Raw genomic sequence first — 7,830 nt, forward strand, 5'->3', positions numbered from 1 at the left:
TAAATTACCCATTCATAACCAAGCCTTGATAAGTTTTCCCCTGGTCCAGTCCTACAATAATTCCACTCTTTTTCGTCGACATCCTACAACACTCCACGCGATCAACCCAACTATGAAATACACCAATGACAACATGTCTTACCAACTGTTTTCAAACACATGATTGTCTGATCTTTTTTCTCTTTAAGTCTCCGTCAATACACAAAAAAGGGGTTGTCTAACAATGTCTACAACACATGAGATTATAACACCGGTAGATACAAGCCAACAATGAAAAGATAATGCACAACATAATCAGATTCAATATTATTTCAAAATCTAGTTTCAACATTCCTGTCAATGAACTATCATCCAGTAGGGCCCCCAATCTCAAAAAATATAAAAGTCCTTTCAAAACATATCAAGTGCATAAGTGAAGGGTGAGTTTAGGAAATGAAGAGCCCCATGGAAATGGAAAATCAAAAGACTTCATCTCCATGTAAAGAAGTAGTGTATCCATTCCTTCTTCCGTCAAGGTCAAGGGTCGTGGGGCAGCAGCTTTGGACTGTACATCTGCTCGCTTTTACTTAACGATTTCAGCGACGGGGAACCGATGCAGCCCATGTCAGCAGCCAGAACGCCACATCTGGGGGGTAGTCAGTGCACACCAACTCGGCAAGCGGAACGTTACCAGCTATTAACAGCTCAGCAGCCAGAATGCACAATTTCGTCGTGCTTCCACAAACCTCCACGTCAGCTCACAGAATTTTCAAATTCAGTCTGCATGGCCCCACTCCCCTCAACCCTTGAGGGCCCGGAATGATCACTTGTAGACCATTCCTCTGGAATGCATGCTCGGAAGCATGGCTACCAGCCTCCGCCAGTTGCCATGCAGGCGCCTGTGTTGCAGGGAATGGTCACCAAGGGGCGATTCCCTACTTAGTGACCATTCCCTAACTTACATCTTTCCTTTAGCGTTCAGTGTAAGGTAGTGGATTTTACATTGCTGAAGCCATTAACAAATAAGTCGTTAAGGAGGTGTCAAATTCTAATTATTGAGAAAAAAAACAGTGAAATGTTCTTATCCGAAGGAGCTAATGAGGCAGAAAAATAGGTTGCTTGATTACTCAAATCCTAAAAAAATTAATAATTCACTTCCTTCGAAGCATATGAAATATATGTTTTACTTGGGCATATGTTCTGTCTATCCAGTGGAAATAATCAGACAAGCAAGTGAGGCAAGTGCACTTAATGATCCTCAGCATACATAAATGTGTGGAACTCCCATCAAGATCTGAGGTATTAGTGGGCCAGAGACAACACAAACGTACAGTTACACCTCAATTATGCTTGATTAAGCATAAGCAAGCGTAATTAGGAGACCTAGAACTAATACAAATACGCCTACACATTTGAAGAGAGCGTACACCTTTTGGGCACAGCATGAAATGAAGCAACATCAAGGCAAGCACTTACCAGGGGCGTCCAAACGTTGAAAGGCGAAACGAGAAGAGCCCATCAGTGTAACTATGACAAGAAACGCCCACATGCGCTGCCGCAAGGCAGCATCCGGCACACTACATACATCATCATCTGGGCAAACACGCGAGCAGACGCTCCCTACTGGTGTCACCCAGTTCTACTTATACTTTTTGCTAACTTTAGCACAACCCTAAAACGCCCTTTCACACCTTCACAGCCTCTTCCCTCCCATTTCCCATTCTTCTCCTCGGCTATTACTCCCTTTTTGGTAGAGTGGATGTCTCACCCTCCACACTATCTCGCACGGGCCATAATTGCTTACTTGTGCAATGAATTTAGATCAAACATTATGCAAGTGGAGGATGATACGGCGTGTGCCTTGCAAAGATTGAATATATCGTCATTCAAACAATTCCCTTGTCTAAAAAATTCTTGATACATTACCACATGTTAGGATTCAAGCCCTAGTCAAGGGTTGTCTACCTGTGGGAACAAGCCTTAGGGCACGCAGTTGAGTTTGCATGGCAAGGCTTCTATATATGTAAAGGCACTTTTACAAACTAATACAAGGCATGTATTTTGTCATTTACTGTGTCGAAGTTGATCTCTTTCTCTCTCTTTCTCCTTCTCTGCACCTGCACGTCTCCCCAAGCTGCCCTTGTCGGCATCCACCATATGTGAGAGTGAGGGGACTGGAGCCTGCAACTCACCACCCACCTATGCCCCCTCTCCTTCTCCCATCAAGAGAGACTTGTTACAATACAATCTTTGTGTTCCTTGTGACCTAGGTGATGCAATGAAGATGGAAAGCTTCATGCATCACGAGCATAACATAAACTTTGTGGAAAGCATTAACTATCCCAAGACCTCAAACACCTTCTAAGGTGGAGAGAGCTAGCAAGGAATGAGGGTAGGGAAGAGGAAGAAGAAACATTTCATAGGAGAAAGAACTAGTTCCTCAATTATCATCACTCTTCTTGCTAGCATACATAAGCATAGTAATGAAGATGGAGAAGATGGCAAGCTTAAGCATTGAAGCATGGCTCTTGGTTGGATTTGCATTCCATAGCCAAGAGTGTTGGTGTAGGCTCTCAACCTCTCTACTTGCTTGGAGAAGGAGAGGGGGACTCTTGCACTTTGCACAATACACAATGAGAGTGTGTGTGTGGTAAGTGTGGGAGAGTATACCCCTCAAGCAACCCCCTAGCATGCTTTGGTCGATCCCCCCCTTGTAGCTCATGCTTGAAGCTCATTGGACCCCTCCATGCTTAGCCAATCACAAGCAAGTCATACCAAGCAACAAGGGTAGCCTTGGGACAAGTGTCACCCTTTCCCCTTTGAGAGAGGGGGCTTAATAAATGCTAAAAAAATTAATAAAATCCACTAAATTATCATTGGACCCCTTGGAAGGCCAACCAATAGGCTCTAGGCACACCATGAGGGTAATCTAGCTAGGGGCTTGACATGTGTCCTACTTGCCTCTTGGGCAAGGGGTGCCCTTTGGGAGAGAGAGCGGTCAAGCAACCACCCCCCCTTCTTGCATGGCTCACCCCCTCCTTATAAAGATTTTCTTTGACTTTTGTGCCACCTCAAGCCCCTCAACCTTGGGCCCAGTTCTCACAGACTTTAAGCCCCTCAAGCTTGAGCTTGGTTCCCATCTCAAGTACAGCCCTAGCATCTCAAGCATACCTCAAGCATCTCAATCATCAAGCACTTCAAGCATCTTAGTCATCAGGCATGACAAGCACCTCAAGCTTGGGCCAGCTTCCCACCTTAAGCACAACCCTAGCTTACCTAAGGTCAAAGGACTTTCAACACTAACTATTGGAAGTCTTCAATGAAGCTAACCCTAAGGTCATTATGCTCCATTGCTTAGCCTTGCTCTTTGATAGACCATCTCTCATTTGAGCCCCTTTACCATTGGCCCCGTGTTGAGATAGATCTATAAGCACATGTCTTTATCCTTACCCTTGTTCCAGTTTATTCTCCCACATTAAATGATCATTTTAATATGAGAAAATCATTTGGGTTGTTTAGATATTAGATTTTATGACAATTTTACCCTATGACATCTTTCCCTTTTTACCCTATGACATCTTTCCAAGATGAATGACTAATCCATTTGGTGCTTGGGAGACATACCTCGCAAGCATGTCTGCTCTTTAGTCCATTTTATTCTCCCAAGTAGAGTGACAAATTCTACTTGGTGTTTGAGAGACGTTGCCATCACAAACATGATTCTAAGCATGCATACTATTTTAATTTGTAACAGTTAATGCACTAGTAACTTGTGTGTAGCGGCAATTGATAACATAAAGAGAATTTCATTAAGAACAAGTTCCTAATGAGCATAGAGAGAGTACTTGATTTGAGAAAGCAACATAGCAATTTACACCTAGTTAATTTGGCATTGACAATACTTGTAAAGAGAGAGAAATAGAACAATTGACAACATTTTAGGACCGGATTTACATGGATCCGGTCCCCCCTCCATAAAGGCTTTGTATTATAGCTTCTCCCAACAGAGGAGGCTTTTGTACAATACAATCTTTGTGTTCCTTGATCAAACTAGTTGGTGTAATGAAGATGGAAGCTTCATACACCAAATTATTCTTGAAAAACACACCTAGTGCTCCTAGCCTCAGTCCCAATACCTCACGCACCGTCAAAAATGGTGAGAGCTAGCAAGGAATGAGGATAGATTGAGAGGAAGAAGAGGTATCTTATGAGAGAGAAGTATTCTCCTCACATAATCACTCCTCTAATAGCATAGCTTAGCTTAGTATTTAGCATGGTAGAGGAGATGAGCATGCCATTGAAGCTTGGCTCTTGGTTGGATTTGCATTCCATAGCCAAGAGTTATTAGTGTAGGCCTCTACTTCTCAATGCTTAGAGAAGGAGATGGAGTTCTTCTTGCACACATGAGTTGTGTGTGTGTGTGTGTGTGTAGCATTGAGTTTGAGTAAAATGAAGCCCCCTCTGTCATCTTGGTCAACCCCTCGTGCTATTTGTTCATGCTAGCATCCCATTGGCTCCTGTAAAGCTTAGCCAATCACAAATTAGAAGCATAGTTGATAGCCTTTTGACAAGTGTCCCCTTTTCCCTTTTGTGAGAGCTTTAGGTATTTAAATAATTCATCTAAACTCTCATTGGACCTTTTTGTCTTCTAGCCAATAGGAATCAGGCAAGCCATTGGGCTGTTGAATGCTCATTGAATCCCTTGGTAGACTGTCCAATAGTCTTCTAGGGAGCTTAATTTCTATTAGTTCTTTTATCAAGCATTTTTAAATTGATTATACTAAATTTACTCTAGCCTAATTCTCATAGGTCCACCCCTATGGCCATCCAATAAGATTTGAGGGGAGGTTGGGGGAAACTGGCCTAGGAGCTTGGCATGTTTCCAGTATTCCCTTTGTGTAAAGGGGGAGCCTTGGAGTGTGTGTGTGTTTGTTTCTCTCTCAACCCCTACAATATGGGCTCGCCCCCTCCTTCCTAGGGATGTGGGAAGACTCTTTGGTCTTCCCATGACCATCCAATTTTCCTATGCTTTGGCCATTGGACAATTGAATAAAAAATTAGGAACCTTAGTCTATGGAAGTCTTAAAGGAGCTGAACCTTAGGTCTTTTAAGCCCCATTGAAGCACATTTCTCTTTTGCAAATTGTCCCCCTTTGGATCCCTGCAGAGACCGGTTTGGAAGCCTTACCAATATCCTAGCTTTTACTCCCCTGGTACTTCCCCATATTAAATGATCAGCTTAACATGAGAAAATCATTTGGGAGTATTAGATATTAGTTTTTATGACATTACCTCTCTCTTGAAATCATAGTTGTCCTCGACTATGAGATAGAGAAGATAAAGCCTAGTCATTTATAGTTGTCTATCTCATAGTTGTCCTCGACTATGAGATAGAGAAGATAAATCCTAGTCATTTATAGTATGTTTGCTAGCGGGTAGAGGATCCCTATTTTACCCTACGACACCGTTCCAGAATGGATAACTAGTCCATTTGGTGCTTGAGAGCCTTGGCTGCCGCAAGCATGTCTACACATTAGTCCGTATCAATCTTCCATAGTAGAGTGACAAGCTCTACTTGGTGTTCGGGAGATGTCGTCTCCACAAACATGATCCTAAGCATGCATACTCATTAACATGTGCGTACAATAAAGAAAAAGAGAGTCTTATAAGACAAAAAATTTGTTCATTTATACATATTTACATTCGCTTATTGTAGGGAGTCATTGTAAGCATTGACAAGGTTTAGATTATCCTTTAATTGTATGCCTTGCATCCATCTAGCATCTTCAAAAGGATAATTTTTAAACTTGATAAGATATCGTCGACGGATAGTCTTACCACCTCATAATACCTTGTCTTCATGTCGGAGAGTGGACTCGGATTGCAGCACCTCTTCTTGGTCCTCAATCTTCGGTGGGTCTTCAATGATTGCTTCTTGAGGTGGCTCTCCTTTGTAAGGCTTTAATAGGCTCACGTGGAAAGCACTGTGCATGAGCCAATGGTTGGGCAACTTGAGTTGAAAGGTCATCTCATTGATTGGCCTAAGAATCTGAAAGAGACCACAATACCGTTTTGCTAACTTAGCATAGTACTTTTGGTGTCCTGTAGGATTCTTACCAGTTGTGTGCCTTAATCGAGCCTTGGGAAACTTGAGCAAGACCCAATCATTTTGTTTAAAGTCTAGGGCTCTTCTGTGCTTATCAACAACATCCTTTTTCCTTTGTTGAGAGATGGATATAGCATCCTTAATCTTTTGGAAAGATTCTTGCAGGTCTCGGCTATATTCATCTGCATCAGCGAAGATCTTCCCATGTACCTTGAGTAGCAGGGGACTTTTTTATCTTCCCTCTATCACCTCAAAAGGTGATCTTCCCTCTATCACCTCACCTCAAAAGGTGCTTTTCCCATGGAAGTATGTACAGTATTATTGTATGCATACTCTACTAAGGGTAAGTACTTCTCCCATTGGGATTTTTGATCTACTTCTGTAACATAAGCTTTTAGTAGATCAAGAATGGTTGGGTTAGCTATTTCACTTTGGCCATCTGTTTGGGGATGATAGGCCAAAGAGAAGTTTAGCCTTGTACCTAAATTCTAAATAGACCCTTCCAAAAATTACTGGTGATTCTAGGATCTCTATCCGACACTATGGACATTGGCAATCCGTGGTACTTGAAGATTTGCGATATAAAGAGGGTTGCCATTTGATGGGCTTTGATAGTCTTTTTGACAGGTATGACATGTGCTTGTTTTTCCATCCTTAGTCACTCCCTTAATTGGGAAATTGAGGCTCCATGTCCAAAGCTATGTGGACAAGGAGGATTTCTTTGTCTCTCCTCTCAAGCACGAGGATGTAATCCTAGGGGCACCATGGTTTGATCGCATGGCTGCCAATGTTAAATTCCCTAAAAGGCAAATCTATGTTAGGTTCAGGGAAAAAGATATGTACATAGATGCTAAGGAGTTGGGTAGTACCATACCTCTTGTACATAAGCAAGCTTTCAATAAGTCAATAAAGAGCTCTATTTCCGTGTACATGATTTTTGAAGATCATCAAAATGAATCTAATGCTTTAGCAAAAGAAAATATAAATAATCAAAAGGAATTAGAGTTATTCAATTTCCTCAAGGGGTTCCAAGATGTTTTTATTGACGATATCCCTTGTGAACTACCTCCCAAACGAGGCAATGACGACCATGCAATTGAACTTCTTCCAGGAAGTTCACCGCCTAATAAACCTCCTTATAGAGTTTCCCAAGCTCAACTAGAGGAGATTATGTGGCAAGTACATGAGTTAGTTGAGAAAGGCATGGTTAGGCCTAGCTCATCTCCATTTTGTTCATCAGTGTTATTAGTGCAAAAGAAAGACGACACATATTGTATGTGTGTCGACTATAGAACACTAAATAGGATCGTTATCAAGAATAGGTTTCCCACTCCACGGGTAGAAGACCTATTTGATAAGCTACAAGGGTCAACCTACTTCAATAGGATTGACCTAAAAAGTGGCTACCATCAAATAAGGATAGTTGATCAAGACATTGTAAAGACCGCATTTTGCACTACATTTGGTCTTTACGAGTACATTGCCATGCCTTTTGGCTTGACCAATGCACCAACCACATTTAACCGCTTATGGAGAAGCTATTCAGGCCTCACCGAACCTTTACTGTGTTCTTTGATGATATAATCATCTACTCTAATTCATTAGACGAACACAAGCAACACCTCCAGGTAAATATTTCAAGTTTTACAAGAGAATAAATTTATATTAATTGAAAGAAAAGTGAATTTTTCTTACAAGAGATTCAGTATTTAGGTCACATTATCTCTCAAGATGGCATCCAAATGG

At 41.7% G+C, this 7,830-nt stretch overlaps 1 long non-coding RNA gene across 1 annotated transcript; it reads right to left on the minus strand.

Moving 5' to 3' along the window:
* Positions 1–279: 279 nt before the first annotated feature.
* LOC147436123 (uncharacterized) lies at positions 280–1,721 on the minus strand. The gene is made up of 2 exons (XR_015185158.1): positions 1,456–1,721; positions 280–985 (listed from the first exon to the last, which is right to left on the minus strand). It is a non-coding gene; the product is annotated as an uncharacterized LOC147436123 (long non-coding RNA).
* Between the last annotated feature and the right edge of the window lie 6,109 nt (positions 1,722–7,830).

This window comes from Adiantum capillus-veneris, chromosome 18, assembly GCF_014529385.1.
Source record: "Adiantum capillus-veneris isolate H3 chromosome 18, ASM1452938v2, whole genome shotgun sequence".
NCBI lineage: Eukaryota > Viridiplantae > Streptophyta > Polypodiopsida > Polypodiales > Pteridaceae > Adiantum > Adiantum capillus-veneris.